Below are 23,640 nucleotides of genomic sequence, written 5' to 3'. Positions count from 1 at the left end.
CTGCCCTCAGGACATCAGTGAGCCAAATGATGCCATGTCCACTCTTTCTCTGCATTTGACGGATCCTTTGTCTTGGGGCAAGAATCCCGACTTAAGAGAAGTTATTGCTGGGGCACCTGGGTGGCGTCCAACTCTTGGTTTCTGCTCAGGTCATGATCTCAGGGTCATGGGCTGGAGCCCTGCGTGGGGCTCCAGGCTCAGCAGGGGAGCCTGCTTCTCCCTCTGCCCGCCCCCCCATGTCCTCGCTCTCTTTTTCTCAGATAAATAAATAAATCTTTAAAAAAAAAAAAAGAAAAGTCATTTCTTATTAATACACGCACAGTGAGTGTATGGACTCATGAGCTTTATTCATTCAACTCACGTATCAGCACCACGAGCAATAGACACTTTTAATTTTTTACAGAAGAGGAACTGAAGGTTCAGAGATGTTTAATAACCCAGCTGCGGTGCATGGACCCAGCCACATGCATGCGTGTGTGGCCCTAAATGGGGCATCGGCTCCAACTTTCTGAAGACCGTGCCCATACCATGTGAATTTTCTTTTTATATAGCTAACAGTTAAATACCTACTGTATTCCAGATACAGAGATGAATAAAGCCTTGTTCCGAGTCTCTAAGAGCTCACCCTCTAAGACAGTGGCTCTCACCTGGGGGACCCTGGACAGGATCTGCAGATACTTTTGTCATGACTGGAGGCGAAGGTGTTAGAGGCATATAAGGAGTAGAGACCAGGGTAGCCACCCACAGTCCTCTCCGCGAAGAGCTACCAAGCCCCAAAAGTCCAGAGTGATGAAGTGAAGAAATTCATTCGGGGAAAGAAAAGTACAAAATTCATGCAGTGATCCAACTGCCTGCCTCGTCCGGGTATTTTTTTAATAGATCTAGATTGTAATGGACAAATGGAAATCCGAACAGAAGCCTGTTGAAGAGAAACACTGACATTCCAGGAACAGCATACTTAGCCCTCCATGGATGGTGGCTTTTGAGTGACACCTAGGAAAGTCAGTCATGCACCCCACGTCTCAGTTTCCCCAATCTGTAAAGTGGACGTGTCCTTTCCTACACACATTGAGGAGGAACGAGAAGCCACATAGACAAAAAGGATGAAGCTGACAAACCAGTTTTGAACCAGCAGACTGGGGGCTGTTCTGTGGCCCCCAGATGTGCTCTGCTTGCGGACGTAATGTATTCTTTGTACCAACTTATAATTGAAATAAAATACACAAACAGTGAACATATTTAACCACCAAAACAATTTTGACAAAGTGAATGTAGCCCTCTAACACCCATTAAGATGGCAGCATAGACCACGGCAAGGGGCCCCAACGTCTCGCTCGTCCCCACCCACCTGGTCATCATCCCTTCCCAAAGCTGGCCCCTATCTGAACTCTTCTCCATAGTTCAATTTGTACCTTTGAACGTTCAGTCAACAGAATCATAGGGCTTCATTCTCGTGTGTTCCGTCTCTATTATGCGTGTGTGATTCATCCAAGTAGTTGTACGGGGCAGCTTTTCATGTTCAGGGCTATATAGTATCCCACTGTAAGGAAGAATATAGAAATTGCTGCTAATTTCTCCATTGTGCTGGAGGCAGGGATTTAAGTCATTTCAAGCCGTTTGCTGCTGAGAACATCCAACATCCTAAGGCATGTCGGGCGCCTGCACGGACACCTTTCCAGGTGGGTGAGGTAGGGTGCTGGTCATAGGCTCTCAGTTCCTTTTCCAAAGTCCATCATCCTTTCTACTCCATTGTCTTCGATTCTGCCCCAAGCCTGCAGTGTTAACTCCTGCCTGAAAGTCTCCAGCCTGTGGGCCTGTCCTACAGACTACACACTTGCCAGCCCCCACAACTGTGTGAGCCAACACCCTAAAATAAATCCTTTAATACGCACACACACACACACACACACACGCAATGGTTTTTTTTCCTCCAGAAAACCCCAGCGGACACAGACGGCAAAGGCTCTAACTGAACCCGACACCTCACTCTGTGAACAGGGGCACGCACCCTGGCATCGCTGAAGCCTCCTTGACAGTGACACTTGGTAAGAAAAAGAACAAGGTGACATACAAAAGCTGAGAAGTGCAATAAAGAGAAATTAAAAAAAAAAAAGCCAAATGACACGTGGTTTTTCAAGACCATACGCATCCAAGAATATCGGGAAAGAAGGAAGGGGCACTTCCGGCCTGTCGCTCGCATGCCCAATCTTCAGACGGGGGAAACTGAGGCACAGCAGGAGGGAGAAGGCTCCCTAAGGCTAGCAAGTGTTGAAAGACAAAAGTTGGACCTGTTTAGCGTCAAGACTTGGGCCCCTAAACAAGGGGTTTTCTTCTACCTTGAGGTGGCAGTTCGGACTGAAGGCTAATTTTCCCCTTTGAATGAGTTATTCCTTGGTGTGAAAAAAGCAGGCTCACAGCCTCCCCCACCCCGCCCCCCACGTGTGCGCAAAGCCCTAGCGCTCAGCGGTGAAACTGGTCAGCAGATTTACTTCTCACCCCGTCTAATCTCAGACCTCCAGTAAACCACATGGCCCACACTCTGGCCACCGGTCTCAGGTTGCATGTTTTAATATGCAAGAACCGAAACCCAGTATCCCAGGCCTCTGCCACCCATCTCTGGGCAAAGCAAGAAGTCAGCAGCTTTGTAGCAAGGGCTCGAACCCTCGTCTTGTATTTCCAGCCACTCATCCCTCCCCCCGAGGTTGTTTGGGGTGCCATCTCTGGACTCAGCTCTCCAGTCTTCCCCTTCCAGGCAAGGGTTAAGCACTGTCACATCTGTCACATCCCTGCTCACAGTCCTTCAGTGGCTCCCTATTGCCTTTGGAACAAACTTTGCAGTTTGGTCTAAAAGACCCTTTGTGGGGCACCTGGGTAGCGCAGTCATTAAAGCGTCTGCCTTCGGCTCAGGGCGTGATCCCGGTGTACTGAGATCGAGTCCCGCATCGGGCTCCTCCGCTGTGAGCCTGCTTCTTCCTCTCCCACTCCCCCTGCTGTGTTCCCTCTCTCACTGTCACATAAATAAATAAAATCTTAAAAATAAATAAATAAATAAAAATAAAAAAAATAAAAATAAAAGACCCTTCGTGATCTGACCCTTTTCTTATTTCCAGCTCGTTGTTCGCATTGCTTCTTGAACTTTCTTCTCCCGGAGTCCTGAACGATCTGTAGTGGCCACAAACTGTGCACTCTTCCAGGCCTCCATGCTATTGCACTGCTGTTCCCTCTGCCTGGAATGCCCTTCCCTCATCCTGCCTACTTGGCAACTCCTCTTCACCCTTCAAAACCCAGCTTCAGCATCATCTTCTCCTCTGTCTCTGAACGCTGACTCTTCTCTGGGGTCACTCCTGACTTGGGCCCACTTCTTTATGCCCTAACTCTCTCCCCCCACTCCCCTTCCAGGCGTCTCCTGTGAGCACTCGCAGTTCTCCATGTGTCCCTCATCGTGCCCTTAACGCGCTTTATCGCGTGGCTCATGGAATGCTCTGTCTTACCAGCTAGACGCTGGCCTCCTTGGAGGCAGGACCATTCTGCCATGGTCCTCATCATATCCCATTGCCCAGCAGCGCCTGGCACATAGTAGGTGCTCAATAAAGACTGCTGGGAAAATAGAGGCAGGAAAGAAGAAAGAAAGAAGTAAAGGAATCTGATGTTCTGACTACACCATTGGATTCCGAATTTTCTCCTCGTCTCTATAATGAGAGGGCCAGATCCAGGTCCAGGCACAGAGTAGGCCTCTCCACCTAGGGTTCGCTAAATTCAGCAGCAGCCGCCCAGGGGCCGCCATAAAACTCAGCACGGACCCACCACTTGGGCCCAGGAGCCCATGTGCCTTCGTTTCCCACTGGCCACAGCCGAGAATACCGCCAGGCCTTCCTCTTCCAGGCCCTGCAAGCCAGAGTCTTTGTTTTCCAACTCAGGGCCCCTTCAGTGATCTTGTTTTCATGGAAAAGCGGGGTGAGTTCATTACATTGTGTTCCTGCCTTGGACATCATTGTCATTCAACTGACATCAAAGACAGAACCTTGATCAGCTCATTTAAGCCTTGTTCCACCCATATTTTCTTACAACCAGGAAATGGGGAATTTCCTTCATTTTTAAAACCATCCCAGCAAGCCTCTGCCACATGGCTTCCTTTACAAACCTTGCTTGAAACACAAAGATAGAATCAGGCCGTCCCCCACTGCCGTGGCCGTGAAGGGTCCCAGCCTTCCTCTGATCCTTATCAAACACGGTTGAGCACATTGTAATGACAGTATTTCTTATTTATACAACACCTTTCTTTGGGGGCCGGGGTTGGGCCGAAAGGGGGTGGGAGCCAGATTAAAGCCTTATATAGATTTTGCTTCATTTATCCCGCAGAGCTGGAAATGACAGTCTTTAATGGGAAAAGATACAAAGTTCAGAAAGCAGAGAGACTTGCCTCAGAACCAAGGAATGTGCCAAGACTGGAGCCAGCTGCCTGACCTTTTAATGTCTTTGTTCCGTGTTGATGGTGATTTATTTGCCCTGATTCTTAGGTCTCTAGATTGAACACTCACCTAATAGCCTGCAACCCAAACACGTCTCTGTTACCCACCTTCACTGCTGGGCTCCCAATCTTTTATCCATCGGCATCCACAGCGCCAGCCCCTCCCGCCGTCCTCTGACCTCCCCCTGCCCCTCCTCCCGTCAGCCTCCGTGGGGATCCCTCCTCCTCCTCCTTCATCCAGATCTTAACTTGTCCTGTTCCTAAGCATTCGTTCCTACTCTCAGCGCACTTGTTCTTGGCCATCTCCGGCTTTTTCGCAGCTTTGATGGATGAAAATTCCAGAGTCGATAACTCTAGCCCAGACCTAGATGAGCTCCAGATGTGAATGGTGTTAGGGTAGGAGAAGGTGCCGTAACAAACAGCCCCCAGATCTCCCCGTGTCTCAACGCGGGAGCGGTCGACTTCTCATTTATGTCGGGGCCAGTGTGAATCAGCAGGGTGAGCTCTGCTCCGCAGAGTCACGCGGGGGTCCAGGCAGCTTCTGCCTCATCTTCCAGGACTCACACGGTACCTCATGCGGGGACATTTGGCAGTTTGGGGAGATATTTTGTGTTGTCAACACTGGAGGCAGCCCAGGGACGTTAGTTAATATCCTTGCATACAGAGGACAGTCACCCACCCCTAGAATTATTTGTTCCACAATATCCGTAGGTGAGAAAGTCTGTTCCAGGGCACCTGAGTTCTCTGCGGGACCCTGTGCATCTGGCTGGCAGGTGAGCATAGGGAAGGCACCAAAGGTTGGCTGGGAGGTTTGAGAGGTCAGACCTAGAAGGGACCCAGGGCCCCGTTGCCCATATTCCACTGGACAGAACGGAGTCACCTGATCCCACCTAACTGCAAGAAAGTTGGGAAATGTAGTCCGGCTGTGTGGCCAGGAAAAAATAAACTGGGACTGGATGTCTCTGCCATAGATGGTCTAGACTGCACAGGTGGCACCTCTGAGCGCACGCGTCATCTTCCCCCGCCTCCTAACCCTCCCCATCCCCCGCATAACTCACCTCAGTTCCCACTAATTCCAGTCTGTCCCCCACCTGGTCCCATCTCCTTCTGTGGATGGTAACTTTATCTCAAAGGAACTTCTTCCCGGAATCCCCTTCCTGTCCCCAGATCACCTCGGCCAGCTCTGGACTAGCTACCCCCAGCAGTCACAACCATATCGCCTTGTTCGTTTTCCTTCATAGCACTTAGCACACCCTCACCACTGTTATATTTCTGTATTTTCTATATTATCATATAAATAGTATGTATTATATTTATCTGTAAATTATATATGATGTGGATTCTATAAAACATATAAAATGTAAATTATATTGTTTATTATCTGTCTCTTACACTAGAATCAAAACCCAGAAAGGATAGGTTGTTTATTTGTCTTGTTCACAGCTACCCCCAGAACCTAGCAGAATGCCTGACACAAAGCAGACACTCAATATATACTCGCTGAATAGGTAAATGAATCCTTCCTGTGCAAAACAGCTTTATTGGTCTTTCTAAAATGTGGACTGGATGTGGTCGTTTCCTATTCTAAGTTCCAAAAATATTTAGATCCAAATTTGTTAGGCTGCTACTTCAGGCCATTCATGATCCGGCCCTATCCTAGCCTCCCGCCTTCTCCTTGTACACTCCCAACCTCTACTTTGAGCACCTTCTGCTCACATGTCTCTGTATACAACATATTTAATGCCTTTTGAATTATTATTCTCAGCTCTGTATCTTTGTAGACGTTATTTCCACTGCCTGAAATATATCATCAGCCTCTACCTGGCAAACTCCTATTCATCCCTCAATACCCAATTCCATGTTACTTCCTCTGGGAAACCTTTTCTGATGATTTAGGCAGTCACTCACAACCTCTTCTTCATTCCTTCCATGTTTTGCAAAATACATTGGAATTATTTTCTTTATGGTTGTTCTCTCCACATCAGATTACAGATTCTTCCCCCAAAGGGAGACTATCTTACTGGATTGTATGGCCACCTCCCACCCCAATGCTGGGCTCTGAGCAGGAACTCGGGACATGTGTGAGGAAATAGAAGATGGATGGATGGATGCTCTCTGGCCAGTCTCCCCCACATTCTCTAGGCATTTTCTCGAAGGAGCCAAGAACCCAATGTGATTATGACATTCTTTTCTTGGAGTCATAGCCACTTTAGCTGCAGAGCCAACTGGTGCTCAGAAATGTCTGTGGCTCGATCCAGATCACCCACATTGAGTGCAACTAGCGATCAATCACTGGAAGCAAAACGAACATGAGTGCCAAGAAACAGGGAGGGCAAGGAGCAGCCCGACCCTGCCCTGCTGGCTGATGCCACTAATGGTAGTTGGCAAAGGCACCAGCCCCTGCCTCCCAGCTTGGGAATGCCACAAACTTCCCTATGCCTAACTCCTGTTTACCCTCCAGATCTTGGTGTAAAAATGTTCCTTACTCAAGAAGGCCTTTCCACACCTCCAAGAGATGCCAGGACCCTGTAATGCCCCTTCTTGGACTGGTCATCCTGCAAGTCCATCTTCTCCATCAGAGTGTAGGTCCCTGGGACAGACCTGGATCTGGCGTGTTCTTTGCTATTTCATTCTCTATGTGTCCACCAGCTCCAGCACAGAGTTGGCCCTCGGTAACAATCAGGGTCCAACCATGGACTGAAACTGAGGGCCTTTGATGCAGGCAATTGGTTACCCAAGAGATGGAAAATCTGAGAAAGCAAGTAGGATGGTGAGGAAAGCAGAGATCAGCAACAGCAAGGGCTTCCCTCCACCCCTAGGCTGGAGGACCAGAAGGAGAGGCCACGTTACCACAGCCCAGCGCTGGGGTCTCCCAGTGGGAGCTGGAACCACAGTGGGACTTGTAGGGCACTGAAGACAAAGAGAATATGCCATTCGCCCTGGGGTTGCTGCCTGAGCCAAAAATGGATGAGAAGAAATACCACGATCTTCTCTCGTGCCCTCCGACACATCAGGAGTCCCACCAGCAGAAACGAAGTGATGGGAAAAGCTGGGGACAACCGCTTGCAAGGGCCATCCCCTCAGAGACAGAGCAGAGCAAGGGAAGGTTCCGGAATGGATCTGACAGCAGATGGGTCCTGGCCCAACCGTGAAGGAGACCTGGCTCTCCTTAGGTCCTGGACCCTGTATTAGTCAGGGTGAACCACACTGTGCTACAGTAACAAAAACCCCTCTCATCTCAGTGGCCTCGAACAACAAAAGCTGAGCACTGGTAATTAAATGCTTTCACTTGGAAGTGATATTTGTCCCTCCTCTGACATTTCACTGGCCAACCACGTCATATGCTCTTCATTCACTTCAGGTGAGCGGGAAAGTGCAGCCCCTCTCATACTCTAAAGAAAGAGAGAATAAGAAACACAGGGGGCAGCAGTAATCTCTCACAGCTATCTTAGCCACTCTCACCCAATTCTCGAGTGTCAGCCAGTTATCGGAACCACCTCACATGCCCCCCTCCAACACACACACATTTCCAACCACTCCCCTAGGGACCCACTAAAAATGATGCTATAAAACTGTACATATCCAGGGCCAAAGATGATCGCAATACACTGACTCTGAAAACAGCAAGTCACCAAAACTTAGCAGCTTCAAACAAGAAGAGTTTAGTAACTTACAATTTCCGTCAGGCAGGAATTTGGGAGTGACTTGGCTGGTCAGTTCTGGCTCAGAATTTCTCATGACGTTGCAGTCAGATGTGGTTGGGACTTTCAGCTCCTCTAAAGGCTTCACTGCTCCAAGGTGACCCGCTCACAGGCTGGTTAGTATACATACTACAATGCCAGTTTTTAAAATTGTATGGTATTACATGCCGTGATATATTTATACAATGGTAGCCAGCCACCAACATGGTCTCTCCTGCTCCGTGCCTCCTCACTCTTGGATAGTCTTCTCCCACGTTACATAAGGGTTGGTCTGCGTGGCCAGTAGAATATGGCAGAAGTGACAAAATATGACTTCAAGAATAAGTCAAAAATATTGCTGCTGCTTCTGCTTTGCTCTGTCTTGGATCACTCACTCTGGGAGAAGCAGCTGACATATTGTGAGGACACCTGAGCACCCTACAGAGATAAAGGTCCACTGGTGAGAAACCGAGGTCTCCCGCCAATGGCCGGCACCAACCTGACAGCCATGTGAGTGCGCCATCTTGGTCAAGCCTTCAGATGAGACTGCAGCCCCAGCCAGCACCTGACTGCAGCTCTGTGAGAGACCCTACACCACAGGTGCCCAGACAAGCTGAATGCCTGGTGGCCCACAGAAACAGTAACATAACACGTTTGTATCGCTTACGCTGCCGAGGTTTGGGATAATTTCTGAGATACATTTATAGGTTGAATCTGTGTGTGTGTGTGTGTGTGTGTGTGTGTGTGTGTGTGTGTGTGTGTGTTGGTTGAGAGAGAAAGAGAGAAAGCTTTTAGAAGGGTAAGATTATGAGACAGGGTATTTATTTTCTTTAGTGTTTATCCAATTACTAATTTTTTGACAATGAACACGTATTACTTGGAAGGTGGGAAGAAGGGAAAGTAGCAGCCGCTTTGGGGTGCTGAGGGAGGCCTTTTATAGCCACTTCAGACACTGAAAGAAAGCTCAGCTGTGCCAGGGAGTGAGCGTAGCTGCCAGTGCAGATAACTTGTCAAGGAAGGTGACTGAGCCAAAGGGAGAACTTGCCAATGTCCACCTTGGGCTTCTCCACCCAGTGAGGTCTGCTCTGAGCTTCCCAGAGGATGTGTTTGGAAGGAACCTGGTGCTGGAGACGGGCCGCCAGGAAGGGGCGGGGGTGTTGCATTTGGAAAACCTCAAGGTTTCGGAGCTGGCAAGAGATGTCAGCAAAAAGCCCTCGCCTGTCTAGACAAAAGTTTGATTTTGAATCAAAAAAGGGAACGTTTGCAAAGAGGAAAGCAGTTTAAGCATTTTTTCTCCTTTGAAAATAACCATGAATTTTTAACTATCAACCCTAAAGAGAGACAGCAAGACTCCGGTGGCCACACAGGGATTTTAATATTGCCCGGCCCCCCACCTCCCCACCCCCGGATGGATTGTGAAATGGGGCCATTTCTGAGGCTGGACATTGACTTCTTGAGCTGAAGAGAGAGGTTTAACAAGGCCCCAGGGCACCCAAGAGGAGAAACAGGCTTCCAAGGCGAACATCTGAGGCTCGGGAATCGGAATGACTCAGGCAGCCTGAGAACATGATCAATCGGGGCTGCTGACAGAAGGAAATCGCTGTCCTGGGTTTCGCTGACCTCGTGTTGGGGGGGGGGGGGGAGAAATCCACGTTGGTTGGCCTGGCCCCATCAGTAAGGCCTCCCGTGGGCTGCTGTCTGAAGCCACCGTGCTAGCGGAGTCTGAGGGTTCAGGAGAAGGTCTGCCCTGAAGGGATTCCCCCCTGAACATTCCCCTTGTCCCGTAGACTCGACCCAGCTCTGGACAGAGAAGTTGGGCATTGAAGGCCAAGCCAGGTGGAGAGATCAGACTCACGGGGGAGGACCTTCCAGAAGTCATCACTCACAAGTGATGGAAATCTGAATGAGGTTTGTCAGGCAGAATAAATCACAGAGGGCTAAGGGAGTCTTCCAGAGCCTTAAAATCAGGATGCACCTGAGCTGGTGGGACCGGAAGAACAGGGAAGAAGGCCCTCAGGGACCCAGGGGTGCTCTTTGTCCAGTCCTGTCTCTGTCCCTCTCTGCAGGCTGCTTCCATTCCTCTCCCTGTGACTGCCAACACCCTCCAGGTGTCTCTCCTGAGTCTGGGCCACCCCACAGCTCCCAGCTTCACAGGGCTTCTGTCCAACCACTGAAAGAAAGTAAGTCAGTGTGCGTGTGAGTGAACGTGTGTGTGTGTGTGTGTGTGTCTCTTAATTCCTGTCTCTCAACCCTAAATGACCATGGTGGGAACTCTGATGGACACACCTTGGGTAGTCGTCTAGGTCCAGAGGACAGTCAATGACTACAGACTTGCCAGGCATAAAATGCCCACCAGGGCCCTTAGCTGGGAGTGAGGGAATCCTGGGGCTGGGAATATATACCAAACGGATACTTCTGCTCCTCTGAAAATGGGCCCTGTGCCTTACCCTGGCGCGGGGAAGGGGGGGGCTCTGAATGATCATTCGCACTGGAGGGATTTGTGAATCCGAATCTATTAGCCATTCCTCGGTGCCTCTCCTGAGCATTTCCCACAGCACTAAGCCCCAGCACTAAGATTCGTTTTTGTGTTTCTGCAAATCTTTTCACCCCTACGGTTAGCTTTATCCCCAGCAACCATGGCAATGAACTTGCAAGCCTGATGTGATGAGAGGCAGTATTTAGCAGAGGCCTAGGGTCAGACTGACTGGGTTTGAATCTCCTCCCTGCTATTTTCCAGCTGTGTGACCTTGGACAAGTTGCTTAATCTCTCTGAACCTCTGTTTCTTTAACTGTGGAATAGTTTACCTGGCATAATAATAGCAGCTCGTTACGGAGATGTTCTGAGCACTAAATGTAGGCGCACTCAACATAGTGCCTGCGTAAGATAACTCTTACCATCGTCATGTGTTTGCTGTGTTTAATAATAGCTCACCATTACTACTCTCTGTTTATCATACAGTTTGTCACATAAATAAAATTAATTTTAAAACACTCAGAAAAGTTACAAATGACCATTTTATGTGGTATAGCTGGTTAAAAAAAAAAACAAAAAACAAAAACGAGTCCTAGCATACGTTCTCCCTAGAGGTGTTCTCCACGGCTTAGAAGCAACGAACTTCGTATAAAGCAACAGATCAAGGCCTACGCATGAGAACATGATGAATCAAAAAGATGGGAATTAGGTGATGAAACAGATGGACGTCTCAGCTGGGTCAGACAGGAAGGCACCGTGAGGTCACGGTCAAAGGCACGGGCTTCTAAGTAAGGCCAACTGGAAATCAATGCAGACACCCATAACATTATTTTGGACCAGTAATCTAACCTTTTGGTATCTTTGTCTTCTCAACTGTAATGTGAGGATTTCTGTAGTACCCCTCTGTTGTAGACATCTGTTGTCAATCTCCATCCGCCCCTCTGAAAAGAAGGGCTCTGACTTTAGTTGGGAAATTGCTCTTTCCTGTTCTCACCCATGTGGTTTGGGTGGGGTGACCCTTCTCCACACCCTGGCTACAAGAATGGGCCCTGATTAGCCTAAACCGTCACCACAATGCATCCCCCCGGTCACAGTGATCGGCTTGGAAACGGACACACAACCCGCTCTCTAAGACACAATGGGATATAATGAGATTCTGGCTTCTGAAAGACTCTTGCTCTGCCTCTCTAGGGTTCAAAGGTGGGAGGAAGTAAGGATCGGATTTGTTGCAGCCATCCTGTGACCCTGAAGACAGACATTGTGCGAGAAAAGTACCAACGCAGGGGAGACGGAATCAGCCAGGCCCTGAGGACAACTGGGTCCTGGATCCAGTCATTCCTGAAGCTAGTTTACCCCAGGACTTTTCAATTCCAGAAGCCAAGAATAATTGACAAGTACATAATTTGCAATTACGCTTTTTTTGGCACGAGCCAACCAGAGTTGGGTTTTCTAGGCCTTGCTACTAAAAAGTCCTAATTGCTGCCTTATGTATAGGATTAAATGAGATGGTAAGGCTTGGAAAATACTTAGCACATAGTAAGGCCCCCTCCCCCCATATGAGTTCCTATATTTTCAAGATGCCTGCGAGGAATTCTTTCACTTACTGCCATACAAAATGGCATGCCAGCCAAATCCCAAACCCTCCCTCTCCCTTCCAAAACCAGCATTTTCTGCCTGCCTCCTAGTTACACAGACATCAGCACACCAGCCCGAGGACCTGCTAAGCTAATTAGCCCAGCGTTACAGGCGTTACTTGGACTTGCCGGGGATGATGTTTTGCAAATTCGGGGTGAAATATTTAATTAATCAAAGCTGCTCAGCCACTTGTCATACCGAGTCAGTGTGGGCTCAGGCGAGGGCCAGGGCCCTATGGGAGGATGCCAGAGCAGACTTGTCCAGAACCTTCCATGTCCTTCACCACGGAAACCTATCGAACAGCATCAGCCATGCCGGTGAATTTAGAGCACTTGCTCTTGGCACCTGACGTTTCACAGCTCCGGGGTGTCTGGGCGTCCAGGGGCAGGCCACCATTTGCGCTGTGGTTTCTATAGCACCGTGTGAGAACAGATGACATTACATGCTTTGGGGAGTGGATGTTTCCGCTGGGGACCAGGTCAAAGGAGAGGAGACCGATGGGGTGCATGTATGTGTTTGATAGTATATGCACAGAATATTTCAGGGTAGACACCAATTGCCTCCAAAGAAGGGACACAGAATACCTGAAAACCCTTGTATAGTTTTAAAATATTAAGGGAGGGACACCTGGGTGGCTCAGTCGGTTAAGTGTCTGCCTTTGGCTCAGGTCATGATCCCAGGGTCCTGATATCAAGTCCTGCATCGGGCTCCCTGCTCAGTGGGGAGCCTGCTTCTCCCTCTGCCTGCCACTCCCCCTGCTTGTGCTCTCTCTCTCTCTCTGACAAATAAATAAAACATTTTTTAAAAATAAAATAAAATATTAAGGGATAAAGCAGGTTAAAAAATATATATATATAATATATATATAATATATATTATAAAAATGTATGTAGAAAATAATATAAATTTGCATGAAATCATACACACACACGTATACACATATGTACATTCACCATGATAATGTATATTTTAAAATTAAGTCAAGTTTAGATTTTACATATTTTAACTAGGTAACACACTTGCATGTTCCAATATTTTAAAAAATAACTAAAATAATAGACAACATTGCTACAGTATTTAATATGTGTTTTTACACACACACACACACATTCATGAAGTCCTCACAACATCCCTGGGAACTACATACTATGATCACATCCATTTCACTGATGAAGAACAGAGGCATATAGAGGTTAAGTCCCATGCCCCAGGTCATACAGCCAGGGAAGAGCAACGGAGGACGTAGGCTGGAACAATTTGCGTTAGGAGCTGTGCATTGAACCTCCGGACTGACTGGCCTCCCACTGCCTCTGTGTCTTGTTTCAGTGTTCAGATTATAAAAGTAATATGCTCATGGCAGAAAAGATCAGAAAGTACAAAAGAGGGAAAAAGAGACCGCCTGCCATGGCACGGCACTCAGATACTTCCGCCAGGTATCTGTCCGGTCTGATTCTGTATGAGTGCACACAGGCATGATTTTTTTTTAATGGGATAACATTTGACAAATGTTTTATAACCTGCTTTATCACTCAATACACTGTAAACATAAAAAGGCGTTCAGGTATACACATCCTACCAAACGCACACACATGTTATATTTTTTTCTGTTTTTCTATAAATAGTGGACTATATACACAATATTCTATGCTTCCCTTTTCTTTAATCTTTCTTTCTTCCTTTCTTTCTTCCTTCCTTCCTTTCTCTTTCTTTCTTTCTTTCTTTCTTTCTTTCTTTCTTTCTTTCTTTCTTTCTTTCTTTCTTTCTTTCTACTTATTTTTCTTAGAAACTATTCCCTGGGGCACCTAGGTGGCACAGCGGTTAAGCGTCTGCCTTCGGCTCAGGGCGTGATTCTGGCGTTGCGGGATCGAGCCCCACATCAGGCTCCTCTGCTAGAAGCCTGCTTCTTCCTCTCCCACTCCCCCTGCTTGTGTTCCCTCTCTCGCTGGCTGTCTCTCTCTCTCTGTCAAATAAATAAATAAAATCTTTAAAAAAAAAAAAAGAAAGAAAGAAACCATTCCCTGTTTCTGTGGAAAGAGCTTCTCATTCTTTTACAAAACTGCATCGTGTCCCACTGTCTGCTTGTGCCATAATTTGTTTCACTAGTCCATGTTGGTAAGGTTATTTAAAATCTTTATGAGAGGTGACATTTGAACTGAGACCTAAAATAAGGTAAAGAGGTGAAGGTCAGGAGAGAAGGGAAAGGAAACAGAGTCAAGATGGAGAGAATGGCACATGCAAAGGTCCTGAGGCCCGTGAATTGGAAGGAAGGTACGTGTGGCAGTAGCCCAGAGCAAAGCAAGGCAGCAGATGGTGCCTAAGGGGGGCAGCGGAGAACTGATGATGCTGGGTGTTGCTAGTTCTGGAAAAAAGTACCATCTTCATCCTAAGAGCAAGGGAAGCCACTAACAGGTAGCATTTGGGGGACTTCAATAGAAAAGCCCACCTCCCCTTCACTAAGAAGCCCTACCCAGGCCTGAGCTTCCCCTCACCCAAAGATGTGGACTGAATCAGGGAGTAGTCTTGACCGCATGGCTCTGTCCCAAGTAGCCTGCCCTCATCCACTTCCTTTCAGTTAGCCAGAAAGAATCAGGAACTTCCTCCTCCTGCCCTACCCCCAGGGCAACCGTGCTCTGCGGGACGTTGAGAACTCTTTGGTCATCTCCCACCGAGGACTGGGTCTATAAAGATACAGGAGAGGTGTTAAGCCTTCAGTAATTACCACCTCTCGGGTGGGAGGAGGGAGTCCAGATGGGGTCAAGAGGAGAGCGAGTTTATTTTCTCTCCGAATCCCGGTGAATTCCACGTTTTCATTAAGTCCCCAGCTCAGGGTGTGTGCGTGCGTGTGTCCCAGGGTTCGAAGGAAGGGGCGTTGGTGCTACTCCGCCTGGTCTGTCCAACGGACGTGCCAATCTGGCACCCACAGAAGCAAGTCAGCTTGGCCTCACGTAGGCTGGCTGCATTGGCAACCTGCTCACAATTTAAACAACCACGTTCGTTGCATTGAACTGGAATAGCCCTTCCACCATGTTTCTGTGAATCGTGAACACTCCCTCCCAAGCCTTAGCTCCAGAATAAGGAATGTTGATGTTTTCCCCCTTCTTATGAGTTTCAGAGTCTGTCCCAAATACCGCAAAATGGCTGAGACAGAAGTGGACCCCAGATTTTACAACTATCTATCCTAAGAGCCTATGAATCCTATGGGATCTGGGGTGTTCTGAGACCCAAGGCTCAGTTTTGAAAACATCCTCTCCTCTAGTCCCCAAAGCCCTTTTACTGAGAAGATGCCAGCAGCAAATGTCTAACCAGTCTCTCGAAGACCACTCCTGGCCCTTCCAATCGGTTCTATGCCTTTGCCTGGGTACCGGTTGTTTGAAAATCATTATGATTATAATTGTTACTGTATGTTTGGGGCTCTTTAAACACATTGACTTTTTCGGTTCTCTCCATAGTGCTATTAAGTGGGCCCTGTTGTTATTTCCACTTTACAGAGGAGGAAAGAGACTGCTGCAGGAATTTGGTGAAGCCGCTAATTAGTGGCAGGCCTGGAATTTGAACCCAGGTGGTCTTGACCTAAACCTGTGCTGTCCAATGGCTATGAATGCAGCTATGAATGCGTGAAATGCCGGGAGTCCTCACTGAGATGTGCTGTGAGTGGAAATACACACGAGCTTTTGAAGGCTAAGTAGGGAAGAGGGAATGTAAAAGTTCTCATTCATTGTTTCTCCTATGGATTCCATGTTAAAATGAGAATACTCTGGATATCACGGGTTCCATAAAATACATTAAAGTCCATTCATCCTGGTTCCTCTTATTTTTTTTCACGTGGTTGTTGAAAAATTTTAAATTGCATGACTCATACTTTATCTACTGGACTCTCGCCCTGGGTTAGAGTCAAACCATCACTCTTTACTTTCTGTCAGTGCAGAGGGCCCTCGCGCCTGGAGTCCTCCCCCTTACACATTTCCCTTCCACTAAAACCTGATGATAACTTGGCCTGCATGCCATCCCATGCTCTGGGTCTTGCTTTTCTCTTTCCACAGCTCCTACTGCCCTCACCACTCCCCATCCCAGACTCACCAACCTTGTGCTCACTGGCCTGAGCCACTGGCCAGCAAGGCCACTGTGCCTCATTCTCTTTCTGCTCTTGTCCATGCTGTTCCCCGACTCAGAACACTGTTCCCTGCCTTCCTCTACTAACTCCCACTCACTCTCCTTCTTTAGAAGTGCTTTCCCTGACCCCCACATTCCCCATCTATGCTCTTACGGCACCCTGAACCATTTATGGCACAACCACCATTTATAATTACCTATATGTGGGATTGTATAATTCCCAGCTTCAACACTGAGCGTTCAATCGGGAAACAGAAATCACCAGCTATTTTAACAGGGAGAGTTTAATAGAAAGAATTACCAACCCGGTGGGCAGATGACACAAAGGCATCTCGGAGGTAGCAACCGCAGGGAGCCACTGCCACCCCTGGGATTTGGGAATCACAGGAAGATGGTGGCATCATTGGAGTTTAGACGCTTCGAAGAGGGACCCCATGGAACTGATACTTGGCTGATGACTCTGAGCCCAGAGAAGGGTCCCGCAAAGCTGGTTCCCTGACCTCTGGTGAGGAGCCCTGCCAACTGGTGTCTCCAAGCGGGATGCGAAGAAGCTGGTTCTATAACCACCAGCAAAGTACAAACAGGACTCAGCTGTCGAGACGAGAGGGCCCTGCTGCTGCAGGGGAACCACAGAGCTGGGTGATGCCCACAGGAAGTGCAAGTAGACAGGAAGGAGCAGGTCCCTCCCATTCCCCAGACTTCCTGGCTGTCTCCCTAAGGTCTCGGCAGAGCCCAAGCACGGGCCACTGGCAAGGCAGAAATGAGGTTTGCAGAGTCCTGGCTCCAGCGTCCCAGGGGGAGGGTACAGAGGGTGACCCCCAGTGATCCCTGGACATGTGGCTGACGCCCCCACCAGCATGTACCCTCCATGAGAGCAGGGGTTGGGCTCAACTGCTCTTCTCCCCAGTTTCGAGAACACAGCCCGTGAAACATGGGAATAAAGGAACAAAAGCCTTCACCTGGGAGTGGAGGCCTAAGGGAAGTCCCTTCCCAGTCCCAAGGCCCATCGGAGGGTTGCTTTGGGGATCCAAGGACGGCTGCAGAAAGGCCAGAATTACCGACTTTGTCACTGGCTTGGACATCGCCGCGCACGGCTCTCCCTTACCGTGGTGACGAACATACCCAGCTACCGGGACCACCTTCTCTATACCAAAGTTGGGGTCATTGGCCTGACTAAGGAGAGGACAGACCACTTCTAATCGAGACTTGGTCAGAAATGTGGACAAGGGTGGGTCCCACAGCTTCTGTCCTGTCTTGCCCAATGATTAGCACGTACTTGAGGGCCAATAAATATTTGTGGGATAATAAACAGATGGAAGAATGGGTGACTCTCTGTCCAGGAATGGACTTATCTAAAGAGACTCCAGCCTATTCACAAAAGAACAGAACCCACGTGTGGAGAAAATCCTGGACAGGTGGAAAGAAAACGGGGCTCCGTATTGATGACATAGAGTAAAGCTGTGCAGATTGGGAAACTGATCCTCAGACTCCTGGGGGGGGGAGGGGTGGAACGGAATCCAGCAAGCATGAGCTCTCAGCTTCATTATCAGTATTACTATTTTCCAAATAAACGCTTCATGCCTGTGAAAGACTATGAGAGTGGGACTTTTAATAATGTAAATATTTAATTCACTGTTGCCCAGTTCCATAAATAATGTAACAATAGTTTATTTTTAATTCCAAACGTTAAAAAATTATGCCCATTGATTTTAACTCACTCTTTACTTATTGCCTTTAAATAAGTACGTGTCAGAGTTGCTAATGTGTGCATATATTTTTCCCCATAAGCCACTCATAGCAGGAAACACCAAGCTGGTAAGCAACAGCTAAGAAAAAATAAATAATCAGGGGTGGGCCTAGAGCTACTCACGTTAATACCAAGAATTTGGGGGTGAATTTAATTCTCTTCTCACTCGCTCTCTCACAGGGATGGACAGAAGTTCGATTTCTCCTGGTGACTCGGAATGTCTGTTAAATGCCTCCTCACAAGCTGGGTGACCTTGGGCAAGACGCGTGACCTCTTGGGGCCTCAGTTTCCCAATCTGTAAACCGTTACACTACCTCCAGTGTTTCTTTCAGCCATACACAATCATGCAAGTAGCTGGACTCTTCAACCCCCGATTTATGCCGATTCCCAGAGTCTCGTCGTACTCTCTAGGTCTTTCTCACTCCTCACGGTGCAGACACAGTGATTTCAGAGGCCCCGAAACAAGATGTTGGCAGCCTACGTGCCCTAATAATGAAAGAATTGGACTCCCACGCAAAGGAAATGAGACTCCCAAGAAATGCCCCCGTTTATGAAAGGGCAGAAGGAAAAGAGAGAGACTTTTCATTCTGCTGAGGTTTAAACACTCGAGAACATTACCCAGGCATCGGATATCTTGGGACCAGGGGAGCTGGCGTCCTGCTAGGTTAGCACACATATGGAAAATGTTAGACAGAGAGGTGAGCGAAGTGCGAGCGTACATGAGTTCAAGAGACATCTCGATTTGTTTCTGGGAAAGGAGGAAATTGGCGAACACGGCAAACAAGCCAAAAGGTTGAATTAAGCTAAATCCCAGCAGAGGAAATCGGCACAGACTGGATGGGCCAGAGTATATATTTTTTTCTTTTCCTCTTTCCTTTTATGTGTGTGCGTGTGTGTGTCACAAGAGGGGGACCAATGCCATCACCCCTCTTCCGCATAGTAAAACCTCTCTGCTTGAGATACGTGGCCATCTCACCCTAGAAATGTAGGGATTGAGTGCTCACATCCTGATGTCACCACCAGCTTGCACAGTGACCTGCAGGAAATTTCCCAGCCTCTAGGGAGCCCGGATTCCTCCAATGGCATCTGGGGGGGACTTTGCTTACACAGGACCGCTGGGGTAGGGAGCAGGAGGATGGGATTCAGGGCCCAAGATATTTGCTAGAAAGGCCTGAGTTACCCACAGGGGCAGCTGCACGTCCCAGAATTATCCTGAAATTCACCCAATCTCCCCAAGGAGAAAAATGGAGCCAGAGCTGCCCTTCCCCACGGTCTGTGGGCAAAGAATGCTTTTCATTTTCGACAGAGGCGGAGCTGTGGAATTCTTCAGAATTTGTAACTGCCATCTTTTTTCATTTAGAAGATACAGATTCTATTTTATCACAGCATTGTCCATAACAGCCAAAGAAAGGGACACAACTTACGCTGCAAACCCAAGGCAACAGTTAAAAATAGACCGTGAGTCTTATACTGGAATACTGAGCAACCGTTCAAACTTGGGTTTTTGCAGATTTGGTGGCAAGAGAAGATTCTTATATATGCAATGGTAACCAGCAGGAATCAGAAGCGTACAGATCCTTAGAATCTAAATTTATAATACAGATGCCAACTCATGCAAATACTTCGGCACAGACGCCGGGATGGGTAAATGCCAGCCCATAGACTAATCCAGTTCACGGACTCTTTTTGAATAGCCTGTGAGCTAAGAATGCTTTTTTGCTTTTCTTTTTTTTTAACATTGTGTTAATGATCAATAGAAAAAGAAAATCAAAAGAAAGAGGTGTCACAGCCTACGAAAACGACGTGAAATTCAAATGTCAGGGTTCCAAAATCAAGCTCTACCAGGACACAGCCACGCTCATTTCTTTAGGTAGTTATCCCTGGTTGTTTTCACACGACAGCAGAGCTGAGCAGTCGCAGCAGACATGGCAGAGGGCTGTAAAGCAGAATCTCTAGGTGGCCCCTTACAGACGACGTCTGCTGACCGGCCATGCACTGAAGGGCAGCCAGGAAGGAACTACACCAAAGGGTTCACTGTGCAAGAGTTGGATCGTAGAGGCTTTTTATTTCACCCTTAAACATTTCTTGCAATTTCTACTTTTTCCTAATGATGACTATTCGATGACTTTTGTGTTAATCAAAACAGGTCCGTTTCTTCTAAATCCTGCAAACGGGGGTGCCTGGGTGGCTCAGTCAGTTAAGCACCCGCCTTCGGCTCAGGTCACCATCTTGGGGTCCTGGGTGGAGCCCTCTGTTGGGAAAACCTGCTCAGCAGGGAGTCTGCTTCTCCCTCTCCCTTTGCTCCTCCCCCCCACCCGGGCTCATGCTCTGGCTCGCATGCTCTCTCTCTCTCTCTCAAATGAATAAATAAAAAAATCTTTAAAATAAAATAAAATCCCGCTGATAGTAAATGTTTGATTTGTAGAAAAACCTTCTTGCGAGACGGATGAGCATGGAAAGGTTCCAAGGGATGCCAGTAAAACTAGGCTCTTACTCCAAAATTTACAACCACAGGACCACTCTCATTTTTGGAGGGCCTAGGACATGCCAAAATCATACCATCTTTATCTGCTGGATTTCCTTCACACTTCACAGCTATCCTGCGTGAGCGCTGCCATTATCTTCCCGCTCCCTGGGCCCAGAGCCACAAAGCTGCGTGTTCGAGAACGCACGATGAGGAAGCTGGAAACCCAGTGTCTTTCTGACCCAGAGCCCAATTTGTAGCCAGGAAACCCTGCCTCACCATGGAGGCAGAACACGGAGGGTGCAAGTCGGGCTCAGACCCTTCTTCCTCCAGCCGGCAGGACAGGCAGAACTCTAGAAGGTGACGACAAGTTCCCTATCCCCTGTCCCCCTGCAGGGTGTCCACAAAGGTCATGCCTCCGTTTGTCACAGTTCCGTGTGTTATTCTATCATTTGTCCCGTAAAGCTCTATGCAGCTATCATATTGCTTTTCCGTGTAAGAGGAGAAAAAAAAATCCCAGCCACAAATTGCAAGCAATGAGCTGAGCTGCTGACCAGATGTGCCAGTCTTAGGGCACTTGACCTGCCGGCTCGTAATAGTTAACACGGGCTCCCCTAGAAAAGCCTGTAGTTAATAACATCCCCTTCTCTGCTCCCCAGGGACCCCCTGCTTCCTCCACTCTTATTTCCAACACCCCCCAGGCATGTGAAGCGCAGAGTACTCCGAAAACAGGATGGGCAAATGCCTGCAGGGACACGTGCCCATGTGGCATCCACACTAAGGGCCAAGAACGGGGACGTGGGCACGAGCAGCAGGAGGAGGGATCTGGGATGGAGGAAATAACGGATCACCAAAAGGTGGCTCAACACTAGACCGAAAGAGCGGGACAAAGAAGAGGCATTCTGGAAAGAGGCAGGATCCGGGAAGGTTAACATGCTCTGCTTCTATCAGCAAACACGGCAGCTGCAGCCAAGCCCAGCTCTGCCGTTTGCAAGTCCTGGCACCTAGGTTGGTCCCTTAACCTCTTAAAACCTGCTTCCCCTTGTCAGATGACAACATGAATTGCCACTTCCTTGGGATGTCATGAGAATGAAATGAGAAAGACAAGGAGAGAGCTCAGCACAGAATTTGGCGCATCCTAAGACCTCAAAGAGGAGCCACGCTATTATTGTCATTCCTATTTTTGTCACTGTTATTATTGTTGGGACATTAGGCTCTCTGGTTGGGAGATCATTTCAACATTCGCGGTTCCTCCTGAGTCAAGCAATAAGGTGAAAGAGAGAAACTCCAGAAGCCTTTGAAATCATCTGAGGAATGCTGGGTGGTGAGTAAAATGGGCTTTCGTACCCTAACTCCTGGCCGTCTGAGCCCCAGCTCTGCACCACGTAGGGGAGGACTCACGTCTCTAAATCTCCTTCTTCTCATCTGCAGAATGGTGACCATCATATCTCCCACCCTACGTGATTGTAGAAAGTGCAGAACAAAGAGGAAAACAAAAACATCTCTCCACATGTGTTACGGCCTGGCAACTGGGCATAAGGTGATTTGCTCAAAGGGTGAATGTGTCAAGCATATCACCCATGGCCCCACCAGCCCCAGAACCTGTCACCTGTTTCATCCAACCCTTACCCTCGCCAGTGCTCCACACCCACCCTGGCCAAGGTCTCAGGGGTCCAAGAGCACTCTCTCAAATGGAGAGCCAAGTCTCCGTTCTGCTGGAAGGGACGTCCTCTGAGGAGGCCTCCTTGCAAGAGTGGCCTGGCCCCGTGAGCTGCCTGCTGGCTGCAAGGGGAGGTGCCGAGGTGCTAATGAGAACCAGATTTCTCTCCTTCTGAAGGTCCTCAAGGTTGCAGACGCCTGGGTTGGTCTGCCTTTTATATTCCGAATTACTGGGCCAAGCTTTGGCCAACAAAACAAAACTGGTCAAGAGTAGAGTAAAAGCCTGGGGAGCATGGAGGAAGAGGATGGTGCATCGTGGGGAAAATGTTTCTCGGGGCTGGCGGGGTTAGGGTAGCACTGACTGACTATCGGGATCAGGTTATATGTGAACGAATGAGGCCATTGGTCCCGGGGCCTTGAGTAGCACTGAGGCACTCAATCATAATTTGTCTACTGAATTATCACCTCCAATTCTCAGATTCCTTGTTTCTTCAAGGGATTGATAGGCGCCAAGAGCAGGGGACGTGCTATTCATCGAAACACCATTCAGAGAACCTGATATGTTATGCTAGACCGTATAATGGCAAACTTTTTCTATAAAGGGCCAGACAGTAGATGTTTTAGGCTTTGCGGGCCATACAGTCTCTGTTCGGACTACCCCACTCTGACAACGCATACACGGAAGGGCCTGGCTGTGTGCCAATAAAACTTTCTTTGCAAAATGAGGTGGCAGGCCAGATTTGGCCAGAGGGCTGCAGTCTGCCAGCTCCTGCTCTCAACCACAAAAGCAGGATCTCAACCTGGAACACGGCCATCAGGCTCTAACATGGCAGCAGAAGCCAAGGATATTTTGGCTTCTGTGTTAGGATTGTCTGAAAAGTAGACCCAAAGACGGGGTTTGATGCACAAGCCATTTATTGAGGGAAAAGTCCGTGAAGGATTAAGGGGAAGGAGCAGGCAGGAGGACTTTTGTACCCAGACGCAGGTCGGACCCCTCCGAAGGGAGAGGGGGAAGGAAGGGGCGCTGGCAGGAAGAGCCTCGATCACAGCCCCATTGTGGGAAAATCTCAACCAGGCTGACGGGGCAGGTTGCTTTGACTATTACTACTGTTTTAAGAACTTTAACGTAGCTTCAGGGTTGATGAAACCCATCATCATTCTGGAAGATTCTCTAAGGGTGAGAACTGATGCTTTCCCTGAAGAGGTATGATCCCCTTCCCAGAGGGACACAGCCATGTTTCCCAGAGTGTCTTCTGAAGAACCCTGGCCCACAGAAGACTAAGGCAACAGATAGGCTGCTAAGCCAAAGGATCCCACGCTCAGCTAAGTTTGAGAAATACGTAAGATTTCCCCATCTGTAAAATGGAGATAACAACGGTTCCCCCACCTCCCTGGGCTGTCGTA

General features: G+C 48.4%; 1 long non-coding RNA gene across 3 annotated transcripts in view; it reads right to left on the bottom strand.

The window, feature by feature from the left end:
- Positions 1-535: 535 nt before the first annotated feature.
- LOC123001931 (uncharacterized) overlaps positions 536-23,640 on the bottom strand; it is a 187,162-nt gene continuing 164,057 nt past the window's right edge. For all 3 annotated transcript variants that reach the window (XR_006411249.2, XR_006411248.2, XR_008957029.1), the window contains one exon: positions 536-1,540. This is a non-coding gene — a long non-coding RNA (uncharacterized LOC123001931). The remainder of the gene's footprint in view (positions 1,541-23,640) is intronic.

The sequence above is a fragment of the Ursus arctos genome, unplaced genomic scaffold, assembly GCF_023065955.2.
Source record: "Ursus arctos isolate Adak ecotype North America unplaced genomic scaffold, UrsArc2.0 scaffold_34, whole genome shotgun sequence".
Lineage (NCBI taxonomy): Eukaryota > Metazoa > Chordata > Mammalia > Carnivora > Ursidae > Ursus > Ursus arctos.
This window is presented reverse-complemented; position numbering and strand designations above follow the sequence as displayed.